This window comes from Amblyomma maculatum, chromosome 1, assembly GCF_055883805.1.
Source record: "Amblyomma maculatum isolate TAMU_Amacu chromosome 1, ASM5588380v1, whole genome shotgun sequence".
Taxonomy (NCBI): domain Eukaryota; kingdom Metazoa; phylum Arthropoda; class Arachnida; order Ixodida; family Ixodidae; genus Amblyomma; species Amblyomma maculatum.
The window spans coordinates 313,457,095-313,473,779 of record NC_139344.1 but is presented as its reverse complement, the minus strand read 5'-3'; positions in this window follow the sequence as shown (position 1 = coordinate 313,473,779).

Here is a 16,685-nt window from a genome sequence, read left to right as displayed (position 1 = left end):
TTTCATTTAAATTCAGTCTCATATTTCATTTTACTTACCTGTTCACATTCCCTTTACATTCAAAATGATCAAAAAATCCAGATCCACTGAATGCCCACGCACCCGCGGACACAATCATTCTCGATCGCAGCACGGGACTTATTAACATACAACCCTTACTGACAATTTCGATTCAAGCAAAACCCCATACGTTTATTTCTTTTTATTTGGGGAAGATGATCGGTGACAATGAGGGAAGCTCTTCTTGAATCTACATGACCACACTTTTTGGAATGAAGCCTGTTGTAGGACCCCGTCAACTTCCTTGACATCCATACAACGATCGCAGCCGGACAACACACAAACACAAGGAGGGTAAAGTTACAGTTAAAACATTTTGCTCACACTCGGTGCAGTGTTAGAAGGTCGGCAACAATGATTCGAAAGCGCCTGCAGTTCTGTTGAAGGTGTAGGGATACGTTTGAACAATTTCACTGTGGAATTGGACCAACGTAAATGTGCAGATAGCCTCCAGGCGTGGAAAAAGCAATTCGCATTGTCACTTGTGCAGCACATCACCGGAGACAAGATTTCGAACGGACATTTTTGTCAGGAAGTCTTGCAGTCTTGTGTAGACCTGCGCTCGCGGTCCAGAAATGTAATAACAATATGCACGATTTCGGGCCATATGAGCATTGCCATCTTTAACCTCAATACATATAAACAAACAAATGTAGTTAATATGAGTGATGCTTTAGAGCGTGCTGTGTTCGTTGACAGCGCTATAGAGATAGTGATGAAGCTAAAGTTCTGCCATTTATTTAGGCGCTCACAAGCAACCAACTATTGGCACACTCATCGCCGATCTGAACAACTATCAAATCAGGCGTCTAATCGGCGTCGCGCATATGGTTGGTGCAGAAATGTGAATCAGTGTCTTTTTTCAGCCTCGAGCAATATATAATAACGGTGTGTTATCCAATGTCTGACAGCTTGCGAAATCATAGCGCAGCATGATTCGTGAAAGTTGCACGCTGGATGGCCCTTCCTTTGAGGGAGTCATATGTACAGGCATGGGCGGACGGTTTGCATGTTCTCCACCCTGGGGCAGTCGAAGGCTGTTACAAACTCGGCCATGTTTACAATGGGCACCATGCATTGAAGCGACGTGTAGCGCTCGTCACTGTTTTTGTCGGCGTTACAGGTGAGCAAGCAGTACCTGCGAAAGAAGGTCTGCTGCGCCGTTATCCAGACGTCTTTGAAGTTGCTCGATGAGCTCAGTGATGCGTAGGAGGTCTTCATGACGCTGTGAGCCATCTTGACCGCTCGCGCCCAGCGGAACAGGTCGAGAGCCCTGGCCGGTGGCATGTTTTTGAGAGACGTGTGCAGAATGGACTGCGCCGAAGTCTCGATGCAGCGCAGGAAATACTCGACATTGTTCACATACCAGTCCCCAGCGACTTGCACGTTCGTAGGCATGCCGGCGTTGAACACTTCTCTCGCAATGAGCACGCCCACGGTTCCCGTGTCGAACTCTATTGGAACCCTATTCGAGTACATGATGGGAGGTCTCCGTACGGCTCCGGGCAGGATTACTGCGTTTATCGCTCTAGAGTATGTGACTTGCTCCGACAAGAATAGTTCGTTCAGGATGGTATCGCGCAAAGAGGGCGGCTTCCTGAGTCGCCTGGAAGCTTCTGACGTTTTCAGGAACGTGTACAGTGAGCCGAAGTCTCCCGAGAAGTCTGCCCTCTGGAAGAGTGCAATAGACTCGTTGGGCATAGGTTCCAATGACGACTCGTGTAAAGCCAAGCGCACGTCGGCAAGCGAGTTCACTGCGTCCTCTACCTCTTCCTCGCCCATCCCAGAGATGACGGGACGTTCAGCGGCAAGCTTCTGGATGGCGTCGAAAATTGCGTCCGCCCGGGACGGTTCCGAAACCGCACTGTGAGTTAGATTGGTTAGCAGTCTGGACCAAGTGGGCGGCATCACATCATGGCTCACGCCGATACACAGTTGATCCACGATGTTATTGGTGTCCTTCTCTAATGGAAACCACTTCAGATAGAGGAACTGGCCGATCTCCATCACAATATGCAGGAAGACGTAGACGAGGCCATGTTCTAGGTGGTGACGAAAGTGATTTATTCTGGCATTAATCGCGTCCAATCCGTTGGAAACGATTGTCGACTTGTCGCTTATTTGAGCGTTTGATGGCGCGATGGAATTGATGACGTCTCTCCATCCATGGTCACCGAAGTCCTCGTTTAGGAATTGTAAGCTAGATCCTGTGAACGTCTGTACGCTGACTGGGGTCGTATAATACGACGGGAGACTGCTCTCAAAGTCCAGCAAAGCATCTGCTAAGTTCTGTGCGTTCTCGCCTGCCAGTCGCGGCACTTGCGGAAGCACGGTACCTAGCACCTTCGCGATGAACTGCTTTGTCATGTTAGGCACTCTTAGCTTCTCTGTCAGAGTGCAGCCGGCCGTTAAATGAACCGAGACAATGCCGCGGTGCATCACTAGGTTTGTGCTTAACAGAGAAGTGATGCCCCTGGTTAGTGAGAGCCGTATTACTCGTTTCAATAGGAGCGACATGTTTGGGAAGTTCAGCATGTCCATGTCCTTGCGAAAGAAACTTAGTAGCTTCGCTTCGGTGTCGCTGGCACGAGACGTTGTCGACATGTACGTATAGCAGGACCTGAAAGCGACGAGGAATTTCTCATGACTGGGAGCCTGTGTTCATGCAGGGAAAATGTTACGTTACATTCAGATTTCACAGAAGATTACGTTCATACAGTGGCTTTGTTCAAAGGTCTAGTTTGGTTTTGCGTCTGGAGCTGAATACTATGTTTAAACGGAAATAGATCTTTTGACATAACTGAAGTTCGCTTTTGGTTTATAAATATAACGCTAATAGTCCAATAAACTTTAATTAATTACTATTTCACGCAGGAAGCAGGCCTTGAGCTGGGAAATTTAGCGAAATGATTTTGTACTCCCGCCTACTACTGCCCGCGGCGAGACAGGAAACACCTTGCAGATCGCGACCGCATCTGCGCAGGCGCCGCTTGTTTTTCAAGGAACCAATTCGCTGCAGCGGGCTCGTTGTTGTTGTGGCTATAGGAAGAAGAAAAAGAAAATGCACGGGCCTGCTACTGGCTCAGTAGCTCCGTGTAATAAATTTATTATGTTTTGGCCCACTACTTGGCCGGAGTACCCAGGGTCGATCCCGACAGCCGTAGCTCGCTTCGTTCTTTATTAAATTCCGGATGCATATTTTTAGGGAGTTGGGGACTATCCCGGCGTTCCTTATCTCCCTCCGTATGTCCACTTTCTTTCTCAATCCTTTTGCCGGGTTTATTCCTACTTTCGCAAGAATTACCCTGTCCCTATTCGTCGTGCTAAGTCTATCTACTTACGCCTCTGCTAGCGAGCAGTTGCTCCGTTGAGGTACGCATAGGTGCTCTCTTTGTGCACTTTCGTACGAGGGTGTATAACCTGCCAAGTATAGCGTCACGTAGCTAATTCTGCAGCTCACGCACGCTTGCACCAGTTTCATGGCCCTTGACTGTTATGCGATTGATAAGGCGTCTGTATCGCCTGACGTTCGAGGTTCTTTATGACCTCTCCATTGTACCCATTGACCTAGAGGATCAACCCCATTATTCTGATCTGTTCCACCTTCGGTACATATGTACCTGCCACCTGAATGTTTATGTCCGTCGATGCTGCATACTCGACAATGATGTCATTAGCAGACTGCAATAAGTTCTCGACTTCCGCTCCCCTGGTTTGCCCAATGATTACTGTCACTCGCGTAGATAATAAATTTAGTCCCTCCGCGAGTTTTCCTGGGAGCTTTCTCATTGCCACGTTAAAGAGGGAATGGGATAGCACCGAGCCCTGCGGCATACCCCTGCTTCCCAGGTCTATCATAGGCGATTTTAAATTTTGAAACTTCATGCGAACTCCTGCCTGATAGAAAGTCCTTGATGTATGTGTATGTTTTCTTCCCTACCGCGAGCTCGTTGAGCCTGTTGAGGATCGCGTCATTTTTGACGCTATCAAACGCCTTCGTGAGGTCTAGCCCTAAGATCACCTTCGCGTCTTTAGCGCGCTAGTCCATTATGTCGCCTTTCGTCTATAGAGCACAACATTCAAATCGAAAATTCGCTGATCCACCAAAAAAGGGTCAAAGTTGCCGGAACCCATGAAAAGTGCGTCCGCTCGCTTCGAACGCTGTGAAGACCGCCTGTTGTAGCGAGAGCTACACTACGCTAGTTAGCAGCGCATTTCGTCGTAAGACAGGCCACTAGTGCGCACGCGCTGAGCAACAGGTGCTTTGCGCATTACATCAGAGATATGGGGCGAAGGGTGGCTGCTCCTGGCCCTACGGAACTACCGGTGGTTGTATCTGTTGTAAGCCGTCATTGTACCCGCCACCGCTTAGGTGGCGGACGACGGCTGTTGCGACGCGCGTCTTTTTCTCTCCATCTTCTTCCTTTCTTCTCTATTTTCTCTTCTGTCCCCACGAGGCAGCGCAGGTGGCTCAGCTACAGAGTCAGTAGCAGGCCCGTGCATTTTCTTTGCCTTCTTCCTACAGTCGCAACAACATGACATCAGAGGTCGCGGGTGCCGCGGCCGCGTGTTGACTCCATTGCCGAAGCTGCAGAGGCGCCCGAACAAAGACGAGAACGTCTTGCCAAGCGAAGACGCCGATTCAGAGCGCAATAATAATAATAATAATAATAATAATAATAATAATAATAATAATAATAATAATAATAATAATAATAATAATAATAATAATAATAATAATAATAATAATAATAATAATAATAATAATAAACTTGTTCACATAAGGGGACAGGTCAGGACAGGCGCAGTATCTGTCACACTTGCTCTGTGGACACCGGACTGCATGTATGTTGGGTTGGGTTGGGTACAAAAATGCTCTATGTACTTCAATGAAAAAGTTTATCTTTTATATTCGGCTATAAAGTGCCATTGAAATATCTATAGGCAGCTATAGAAAGTTCTATACCACTTTGTCTATAGCTTCTGGACCATACAAAATCTTTTTAGCTAACTATAGAAAATCATATGTTCATGAAGCTATAGACTATTAGTCATACAGTTATCTTTAGCTGCCTATAGACATTTGAATGGCTCTAAAGCTACAGACTGGAAGCCATAGAATCAGTTTTAGCAAGCTATAGAAAAGTTTATGCTCCAGGAGCTATAGATTATTAGTCATACAGTTTTCTTTAGCTGTTTATAGAAATTTGAATGCCTCTAAGGCTACAGACTGTTCATAGGATCAGTTTTAGCAAGCTATAAAAAAGGTAATGCTCCTGAAGCTATAGAATATTAGTAATTCAATATCTTTAGCTGTCTATAGAAATTTGAATGCCTATAAAGCTACAGACTACAAGCCACATAAGCTGGTTTAGCTGGCTATAGAAAAGTGTGTACTCCTGAAGCTATAGACTACTAGTCATACAGTTAACTTCAGCTGTCTAGAGGAATGTGATTGTCTCTAAAGCTGCAGACTGCAAGCCATATAAACTGCTTAGCTGGCTATGAAACAGTATATGCTCCTAAAGCTATGGACTATTAGTCATACAGTTATTTTTAGCTGTCTATAGAAGTTAGAATGGCTCTAAAGCTATAGACTGATAGCCATATAAGCTGCTTTAACTGGCTATAGAAAAGTGTGTACTCCTGAAGCTATAGACTACTAGTCATACAGTTAACTTCAGCTGTCTAGAGGAATGTGATTGTCTCTAAAGCTGCAGACTGCAAGCCATATAAACTGCTTAGCTGGCTATGAAACAATATATGCTCCTAAAGCTATGGACTATTAGTCATACAGTTATTTTTAGCTGTCTATAGAAGTTTGAATGGCTCTAAAGCTATAGACTGATAGCCATATAAGCTGCTTTAACTGGCTATAGAAAAGTGCATGCTCTCGAATCTGTAGTCTAGTAATCATACAGTTATCTTTAGCCGTCTATAGAAATGTCAATGCCTCTAAATCTACAGACTACAAGCCATATAACCTGTTCTAGCTGGCTATAGAATATCGTATATACCAAAAGCTATAGACATGTAGGCGTACACCCGATATGAAAGTACATATATTGTCGGTTCGAATCCGTCGTGCGACTTGTACTCTAGCTTGATTAAGAGTTGTGTGCTGTATGCAACGAGAAACAGTATGTCATCAACTACAAGGCTGTACGACAAATGGACTGCGTCACAATCTTGGTGTACCTGGTGGGAGCACTGAAACCGCATGGAAGTACGCCTGCGATGAGCACCTCCGACCCATGGCGGTTTTAGGCGTGGGGACTGCTGGCCAATTTTCAGTTCTGTAGATATCGAATTGAAAATATATGGCTGAAGATATACAGTGTGACACAAATGCACATGTAGACTTGCGCATGCACAAACACGCACATACACACACACAGACGCGCGCGAGCGCAAATATTCTATAGCTGACCATATAAAATGCTAATCACTGCAATACTTGCATTAGGACACCAGAATTAGTCCATAGGTTACAGTTCTATATCAGGCTATAGCTTTTTTCATAGCTGGCCATAAAAGTTTGTACGAGACCATAGAAAATGCTAAAGACTGCAGTACATAGGGAGCCATAAGTCTACAGAATAGGTTAAAGGCTTTTATAGAACAGACTATAGAAAAACAAAGACTACCATAGGAACGGCTATAGCTTTTTGGGCTAATTATCTATAGGGCATACGCCTACTGGTCTATAGCTTTTGGTATATACAATATTCTATAGCCAGCTAAAACAGGTTATATGACTTCTAGTCTGTAGCTTTAGAGGCATTGACATTTCTATAGACAGCTAAAGATAACTGTATGACTACTAGTCTATAGCTTCAGGAGCATACACTTTTCTATAGCCACCTAAAGCAGCTTATATGGCTATCAGTCTGTAGCTTTAGAGCGATTTAAATTTCTATAGACAGCTAAAGATAACTGTATGACTAAGAGTATATAGCTTTAGGAGCATACACTGTTCTATAGGCAGCTAAGCAGCTTATATGGCTTGTAGTCTGATTCACATTTCTATAGACAGCTAAAGGTAACTGTATGACTAGTAGTCTATAGCTTCAGGAACATTCATTTTTCTATAAACAGCTAAATCAGCCTATGTAGCTTGTAGTCTGTAGCTTTAGAGCCATTCAAATTTCTATAGACAGCTAAAAATAACTGAATGACTAATAATCTATAGCTCCAGGAGCATAAACTTTTCTATAGCTGCCTATAAATATTTCAATGGCACTTTATAGTCCATAGATAGACATAGCTGACCATAAACTTTTCCATTGAAGTACAGAGACCATTTTTGTATGGGTGTATTACAGGGTTTCAGAGTAATTTTTACCACCTGGGGATCTTTAATGTGCACTGCTATCGCACAGCACATGGACGTCTCTCCGTTTCACCTCCGTTAAAACGCAGCCGCCGGCAGACCGCATATTACGGCGCATAGCAGCAAAGATACAATAAGCCTAAGAAGGCGAAGAGAGCAGTGGAGACGCGCGAACGGAGAGAGGAACGGCTTGTAAAACGGTGATGCCAGACTGCCGAGCGTAATAGACGGAGCATAACCCGCGATATGGGACCTATGGAAGAGTTCAGTCACCGGAAACAAACAAAAGAGGATCGGAAGGCACGTCGTATGACTGATAACTCCATTCGAGTTTCCGAAAGGGCATCTGCTACCCGGACATTTGAAGCAAACTGCGCACAATACTTTTGGACACGCGTAGTGTGTGCGAGAGACTGGTACCAAATGGAGTTGGCACCGGTGAGTAATCCAATGTATGAGACTGCATTTTGACACTTTGCCAAATCGAAATATCTCTTACAAAATTGATACCGCTGCATGCTACTTAACAGATCATCGGGCAGTCATCGTCTCTGTCAAGAAAAAGGAATAAAAGATGTCTATACCCAATGTCTCTCATTGCTAAACACACATGACCGCAACAAGCTCAGCCACGGAAACGTACCTCTCGCTACGTATATCTTGGCATAGCGAAGTTAAGCAAGTGCCATTTTATTGGCGTGAAATTAATCTTTTTTGTGGTAAGGGGCGAAATATAGTTAGGGTACTTTTACGATGCTTAAGCCGAGTTAGAGGTTGCGAGGCGGAAGGAGGGGAGGTAGTGAAGGGTGGCTGTTCCCGGCCCTACGGAGATGGGACAGTAGGTCAACGCCGCTTGCGGCGGTGGCTAGCCAGCCACCGATTTTTATCTGTTGAGACCGTCTTTGCACCCGCCACTGCTTCAGTGGTGTACGACGGCTGTTGTTGCGGCGCGTGTCTTTCTCGCCGTCTTCTTTTTCTTTCTTCTCTACTTTCTCTCTTCTGTCCGTACGAGGCGTGGCTCAGCTACAGAGCCAGTAGCAGGCCTGTGCATTTTCGTTTCCTTCTTCCTACAGCCACAACAACAGGCTGCGAGGCACACCGCAATGGATGACTCGATGGTTCGCTTCAGTCTATATGCATGTAGTCATTGTCGCGCTCATTACACAGGGGCACTGCCAATGAGGTGACGGCTAGCCGTCTTTAGGACTCACCGGTAGAACTTGGCGAACGCTGCAATGCCCATCTGAGCACCGATGCTCGCTACGAGTTGGTCGTCTTTCATAGACCAGTGCAGGGTGGAGAACATGTCCTTCGCAGCCTCGCCGGTCAAGTTGTCGGCCGCACCATCGGTAACGCCGTTGGTGTAGCGCTCGACCCTCCAGCGGCGGCACACGTGCCGGTAGAAGCTACGGCAGGGGTCCACGCCCTTGTCCATGAGCGAGTCGAGGAACCTCCGCGCTCGGCGGCAATCGTGGCTTGAGCAGTGCAACAGCTGGCCGCGAGGGTTGGGAGACAGCGTGGCCACCAGCGCCACGCCAACAACCAGCACTGCGCACACCGTGGCACCCAGCGCGACGGCTGTGCGCACGTCGTGCTCCGTGGGTGTAGACTCCCGCGGGAGGTAGTGCATTGTGGTGTTGCCGACTGCAGGGAGATTAGACATGGTGTTCCGGCTTGTACGAAACAATATGCGATTTTTTGCTTGTCTAACGTGTGGTTTGCCCTGCCGCGGTGGTGCAGTGGTTAAGATGTCCGACTTCTCTGCCGGAGTACCCGGGTTAGATCTCGTCTCCCAGCGGCAGTGTTTCGATGGAGGCGAAACGAAGAGGCGTCCTTATGCTGTGCGATGTCAGCGCATGGTAAAAACCCCAGGTGGTCGAAATTACTCCGTTGCCCTACACTATACGACTCCTCTTTTTTTCCTCTTTCACTGCCACCTTCTCTCTTACAGCGCTGTTCAGGTGTCCACAGAAAAAAATGTGACAGATACAGCGGCTTTTCGTTTCTGTGGACCAATTATTAACTGCCTGATGTGTGGCGTATCAACACAAGATGTGAACGCGACATCACGAGATCTCGCGAGATCAACAGGCTTTCATTAATAAGAGAATCATGCCGATGTCTCAGCACTACTTAAACCTAGTGATTCGAGCGAGAGCTCAGACTAGCAAAGGTAATTACTGTTATTACTCTTGCAACACATCTGTAATACTACGTTTGCAATCCGTGATTGCTTTTTATACTTTACTCTTTGGCGCCCATTCCTTCGTTTCGCTGCGTCGCCGTTATCACTTGTAACCTGCTCCTCTCTGAGATTCCTCCCCTGATGGGGCTGGGACAGGTGGGTCACCGCATTTTTATTGCGAAAACAATACTGCTAGCACTTTTCTGCCGTCGGTGGAGGTCGTTCCTTTGCTCCGGCGCAGCTGCGGCGCACGACCACGTCACAGCGTGACGTCACGACAACAGGAGAGCAGGGACCCAAACCAACACCACCTAGACTACTCCGTAGTCGTTCCTTCGCTTGGCGCGGCGGCTACCACGTGACGGCCTTCTAGGCCCGCCGCGTGAGGGCGCTCGCTAGGAGAGGATAAACGGGGCGGCGCAGGCGCACTCCGCTTGATGCTCCCCTGATGGGGCTGGGGCAGGTAGGGCACCGCTGCTGGCGGCGGGGGCTAGCCTGCCACCGAATTTTTATCTGTTGTAGGCCGTCATTGCACCCGCCACCGCTTCGGTGGTGGACGACGGCTGTTGTTGCGGCGCGCGTCTTTCTTTGCCTCTTCCTTTTCTTTCTTCTCCATATTCTCTTCTAGCTGCACGAGGCAGCGGAGGTGGCTCACTACAGAGCCAGTAGCAGGCCCGTGCATTTTCATTTCCTTCTTCCTACAGCCACAACAACAACGCACTCCGCTTAGTCATGTCTGAGGAGTTGTACAAGGTGTCGCTGGAGCGACGTGCTGCGCGCAAACGCCGGCGCCGTGCCGAGGAGACAGATGAAGAAAGGCAAGAGCGGTTGGCTAAGCAACGCGCCTATGCCGCAGAATGGCGAGCCCGGCGGCGTTATACCTCTCCAACCAAATAGCATTACCCAGTGGGGTAGCAGTCTAGACTTGGTGATGTATAGACATTCGGACAACTATGTAATTACCAGTGCTCAGACCAAGAGTCACTACTTTACGGACCAACAAAGCGTGTTCATTGACATAAACAAACAGTAGAAACCATGTTGTATCCAGAGTAAATCCTTTAGTTGCACAAAAGGCGAAGCCATGCCAAACCACCAGCAGAGCCAAGCGCAGCCAGGGAGGTATTCCTTTTGCAATCACTCAGGCTTAACCAGAGCTAAGCCACAGCTAATTTTATCTGTTGTAGGCCGTCATTGCACCCGCCACCGTTTCGGTGGTGGACGACGGCCGTTGTTGCTGCGCGCGTATTTCTCCACCTCTTCTTTTTCTTTCTTTATTTTCTCTGCTGTCTGCACGAGGCAGCGGAGGTGGCTCAGCTACAGAGACAGTAGCAGGCCCGTGCATTTTCTTTTCCTTCTTCCTACAGCCACAACAACATACAACCTGCTCCGCAGCCAAAACAGAATGGTACAATATGATAGAGCGTCAAGGAAAGGTCTGCAAGTGACAACATTGTCGATGTGGTTTAATTAGGTAGAACAATTTGAGCCAGTAACAATAATACTTTGCCCACAGGAAAGGGAAGGCGGAATGTCTGTCACACATGATCTGTGGATATCTTACCGGCGCCGTAAAGGAAGGGAGGAAGATGGGAGTGAAATGGGTGCCGTAGTGGATGGCTCTTAGCAATTTCAAGCACCTGGTGATCTTTAACCTGCACTGACATCGCACAGCACACGGAAACCTCTTCGTTTCACCTCCATAGAAACAGAGCCAGTTAAGTGGTTTACAGGAAACGAAAAGTCAATATCTGTCGCTCGTGTAAGAGGAACGAGTTTGTATTGAATATGCCTGAAAAATAAAAAGTCTGCAATTCTACACACGTGTCTCGCTCGAACTATTTGCCTCAATCAATAGAAAAGCTGAAACAACTGGTGAGCTGCGCTTCAATTCTGCATTGGGAACTAACGTAGTCGTCGGTTTTTTTATTAATAATCACAATAATAATAATAATAATTATGTCACAGGAAGGGAAATGCGCAGTATCTGTCACCCTTGTTGCTATGGGCACCTGAGCCGCGTTCTAAGCGAAGAGAGCAAGGTAGAAGTTAAAAAGAGGAGCCGTAGTGGAGGGCTGCAAAGGGATTCGCCTAGGTGTTTTTAACGTGCACTGACAATGCATGGGCCTGCTCTTGGCTCTGTGGCTGAGCCATCTCCGCTCATTGATTTATAGAAATGGAAAGGCGCGGTAACTGTCTCACTTGTTTTCTGTGGACACCTTAATCGCGCCGTATGGGAAGGGAGGAAGGTGGGAGTGAAAGTGGAAAGAGAGAAAGAGGAGCCGTAGTGGAGGTCTACGGAGTAATTTCGACCTACTGGGGATGTTTAACGTGTGCTGACATCGCAGAGCACACGGACGCCTCTTCGTTTCGCCTCCATCGAAACGCAGCCGTCGAGGTCGGGTTCGAACCCGGGTGCTCCGGCACAGTAGTCGGGCGTCTTACCACTGCACCTCCCCGGCGGGGCTAACGGGCGGACTGAAGAGAAAATTGAGAAGAAAGGAAAAGGACGAGGGAGAGAAAGACGCGCACCGCAACAACAGCCGTCGTCCACCACCGAAGCAGTGGCGGGTGCAATGACGGCCTACAACAGATAAAATTCCGTGGCTGGCGAGCCCCCGCCGCAAGCGGAGTTGACCTACCATCCCAGCCCCGTGGGTTCAGGAACTGCCACCCTTCACCACCTCCCCTGCACTGCCATCGTACTGCACACGGATGCCTCTTCATTTCATAATTTTCTTAACCCCTCTTAACCAGCCAAAGGACGAGACACAGGAAAGTAGAGGACAGGACAAGGCTGGACTAGCAACTGAATGTTTATTGATCAAAAGAAAACAACGAAGACTCCTTCCGAAAAGCACGCGCACGACCCAACCGGTGGAATGGCAGGAAATTGGGAAGAAAATGAAGAAAATTCAAAGCCGGCGGCGGCGTTTCGATGGAGGCGAAACAACAAATTGGTTTGGTTTGGTTTATGGGGTTTAACGCCCCAAAGCGGCTCAGGCTAGAAGAAGACGCCGTAGTGGAAGACTCCGGAAATTTCGACCACCTGAGGTTCTTTAACGTGCACTGACATCGCACAGCACACGGGCGCCTTGCTTTCGCCTCGACGGAAAAGCGGCCGCCGAGGTCGGGATTCGATCTCGCATCCTTGGGAATAGTATTCAAACGCCGTAACCATTGCGCCACCCCGGCGAAACGCGGCGTCCGTATGCTATATGATGTTAGTGCACGTTAAAGATCCCCAGGTGGTCGAAATTAGTCCTTAGTCCTTCACTACGGCTCCTATTTCTCTCTATCTACTTTCACTCCCCTTCCTCCTTTACCTTACGGTGCGGTTCAGATGTTGTCAGAGAAAATGACATATACTGCGCAGTTCCCTTCCTGTGGACCAATTATTATTAATAAAGTTCTTTAAGGGAGGTTTTAGCTTCGCCTCCATCGAAGCGCAGCCGCCGGCGGTCGGGATCGAACAAGTACCCGGGTTCGGTCTCGATCATCGGCGGCTGTGTTTCGATGGAGAAACGAAGCGGCGTCCGTGCGCTGTGCGATATTAGTGCACATTAAAGATCCCTAGGTGGTCAAAATTACTCCGGATTTGGTGTTGTGGCTTTAGGAAGAATGAAAAGAAAATGCACGGGCCTGCTACTGGCTCTGTAGCTGAGCCACCTTCACTGCCTCGTGCGGACAGAAGAGAAAATACACAAGAAAAAAGAAGAGGGAAAGAAAGACGCGCGCCGCAGCAACGGCCGTTGTCCACCACCGAAGCGGTGGCGAGTGCTATGACGGCCCACCACGCCATCAGGAAAGGAATGAAGGTGGAAGTGAAAGTGGAAAGAGAGAAAGGGGAGCCGTAGTGGAGGGCTACGGAGTAATTTCGACCACCTGGGGATCTTTAACGCGCGCTGACATCGCACAGCACACGGACGCCACTTCGTTTCGCCTCCATCGAAACGCAGCCGCCGTGGTCGGGTTCGAGGTCAAGCTTCGATATTTTTCTTTTATGTTGGGTTTCGGGAAGGAAGGTGCTGTATATATTTGTGTGGATACCGCAGAATTGTGGACACCTACACTTAACCAGGTTAAGGTTCCACCACCTTTTTTAATGTAAAGGCCTAATGGTTATTACAGAATAGCCCTCCAGTGTGGCACTTCTTTCTCTATTTCCACTTTGACTCCGTCCTTCCCTTTCCATACAGCACGGTTCAGGTGCCCTCAGACAAGTGTGGCAGATACCGCGCCTTTCCTTTCCTTTAACAAATGTTTATTATTGACGCCTAAACGGGTTAAGGTCGTGAAGTGCTTGACGTAGTCAAACGCTCTAACGTCGAAGGTTAGAAGTACTCGGTCACTGTTTCTGCGTTTTGAATCAATGGCTTCGCGGTTGAGTTTCTGAAGCATATCATGGGTGGACAGGTGTGCTCTGAATGAGGATGAACTGGGAGCAGCGAGTCTACTCGTACATCTACGATTTTAACGCGATAGCGTTAAGGAGCTCGTGTCGCAGAAAAGCCGGTGTCGTCGGCGGCGTTGGCCGTGAGCGATAAATCCCGGCATGCACTTCATAAATAAAAAGCAACTTCCAAGATGGGCTGGGTGGGAATCGAACCAGGGTCTCCGCAGTGTGAGACGGAGACGCTACCACTCAGCCACGAGATCGATGCTTGAATGCGGTACAAAAGCGCTTCTAGTGAATGCGGTGTTGCCTTAGAAACGTGCCGTAGAACGTTATACTGCGGTGTATATCGGTAATTATGAGCATGGTACTTACAGAAGTCGCAGTTACACGAGTAGCGAAGTACGTTTCCGCTACATTTCTTCTGCGCTCTGCGCACATGCAGAGCCATCTTTCGGCAAACACAGAAGAATCCCTCCTCGCAATGTGCGGCGCTGCCCCGACACGTGGCGCGCCACTCGCCCCTGACGTTTCGCCGTGCACCCTCACGGGTTGTAGAATCAAGCGTCTTTCCTTTCTTTAGATCACTATCTTCGCTCACCCGCTTCTCCCCTCCGGGCCGCGCGGGTACCGGTGCGAGGATGCCCCAATACCCTTGCGTTTAATAAGTTTTCTCGCTCTCTCCCCTTCCAACATCCAGCGTGCGTCACTCGAACAGTGGTGTCTAGGCGACGCGGCTCCTCTTCCCGCTCACAGCGCGATTGCTAGGTGCAGCGTCTGATGCCGGACGCCTCTGACGTGATCGCTACGCCGTAGCGCTTCTGCTGGGAAAGCGTCCCCTGCGATGTGTGCCGAGCTGCTTCCGAGGAATCATGCTTCTGCGTGGTGCTCCCAAGCGAGATAGAGGTCGATCCCATCAAGACGTCAGCCCCATGATCGCGTCCGCCTTCTTGGCGCGTCGCTGCCCGGCTTTCTCCCTCCGAGACACCGAGTTCTTTGGTTCGTTCCGCTTGCTTAGGCGCAAGTTTCGTTGCCGCGCCGAACGCTGCGTTGCTCGGCGCTCACCGCGTGATTCGTGAGTACAAAGTCCGACGCGGGGCGCCTCATCAGTGATTGCTGCGCCGTAGCGCATTGTCTTACACTCCTTGGCAGGTCGACGAGTGTTGTATTGCAGGGCCTTGCGCGCTCGCTCTTGTGTGAACGCTAAAGGAACACGGGAGCAAGAAACGTTGTAGTGTGCACAACACAGTGCGATAATGTAGATTGGGAGAAGCACTTGTTTGAACAAATAATTACAAAAAAGTTGTACAGTGCACTTAGAAGTGTTGAGTATGAAAACTATGTCTTTGTGTGACTCAAGAGCATACCGAGTGAATGAGTGGGCAGTGCGAACGAGGTGCAATAACGCAATCGCGTTCCACTCTTGAAGGCGAAGCTTAAGCGTCCTCCAAATTTTCTTAAGGACTGAACCGCTCAACGTAAGCATCGACACAAATGGAACTACGCAAGTGAAGATGGGCACGACAGGCACTCCACAAGGGGCTGCAGTATTATCCACAGTTCTGTTCAACATTGCACTCCGAAATCTCCCACCTCTCCTAAATCAGATAAAGGGCATACGGCACGCCCTGTACTCTGATAATATAACTATCTGGACAACCACGGGAAATATGGGAATGACTGAAGGACAACTACAAACAACGGCAATAAAAATTCAGGATTATGCACGAGCATGTGTACTAACCTGCTCTTCCAAAAAATGACAACTTCTAGTCTTCCGTCAGCACAAATATCATGCCACAATCGACATCCACGTTGACAACTAGCCCATCAAGGAAGTTCAGATCCTCAAGATACTGGGTCTGTACATAGATAACAAGGGCAACAACTTCCTCACCATCCAGAAAGTCCGCCTCGTGAGCGAGCACGTCGCCAGGATGATCGCCAGGATAACGACACGCAAATAATTGATATGAAAAGAAGATACTCTCCGACTGGTCCAGGCTTTCGTCGTAAGCCGCATTGTTCATGCAGCCACCTATTTCCGCTTCAAGAAGCTTGAGATCAAGGACCTCGACGTCATAATCTGAACAGCCTACAAGAAGGCCCTGGGCTTCCCTCTTACAACATCGACGGACCGGCTTTTACGACTGGGCGTCCACAACACAGTTGAGCTGATAGAGGCACACCTCACAGCGCAGATGGTGCGGCTCTCCACGACTCGGACTGGCCGATAAGTCTTGAACGATTTGAACATCAATTGTTCCCGACAGCTAGACACCAAAAGCGACATCCCAGCCTCATGGAGAGGAAATTACTCCGTAGCCCTCCACTACGGCTCCTCTTTCTCTCTTCCACTTTCACTCCCACCTTCTTCTCTTCCCTCACGGCACGGTTCAGGTGTCCACAGAAGCAAGTGTGACAGCTGAAAATGAGAATATTCTTGAAGGAAGCCTAAAGTGCGATTGACCGAGCACGCATTTACAAATTCTCAGGTGGCGATGATGGTAACAGCGTCCTGATTCCTGGGGCGTTCTGCACTGATATAGGTACGAAATGAATCTTCCCTGATAGGGCTCGGACAGGTAGGTCACCGCCGCTTGCGGCGGGGGCTAGCCTGCCACCGAATTTTTATCTGTTGTAGGGCGTCATTGCACCCGCCACCGCTTCGGTGGTGGACGACGGCTGTTGTTGCGGCGCGCGTCTTTCTT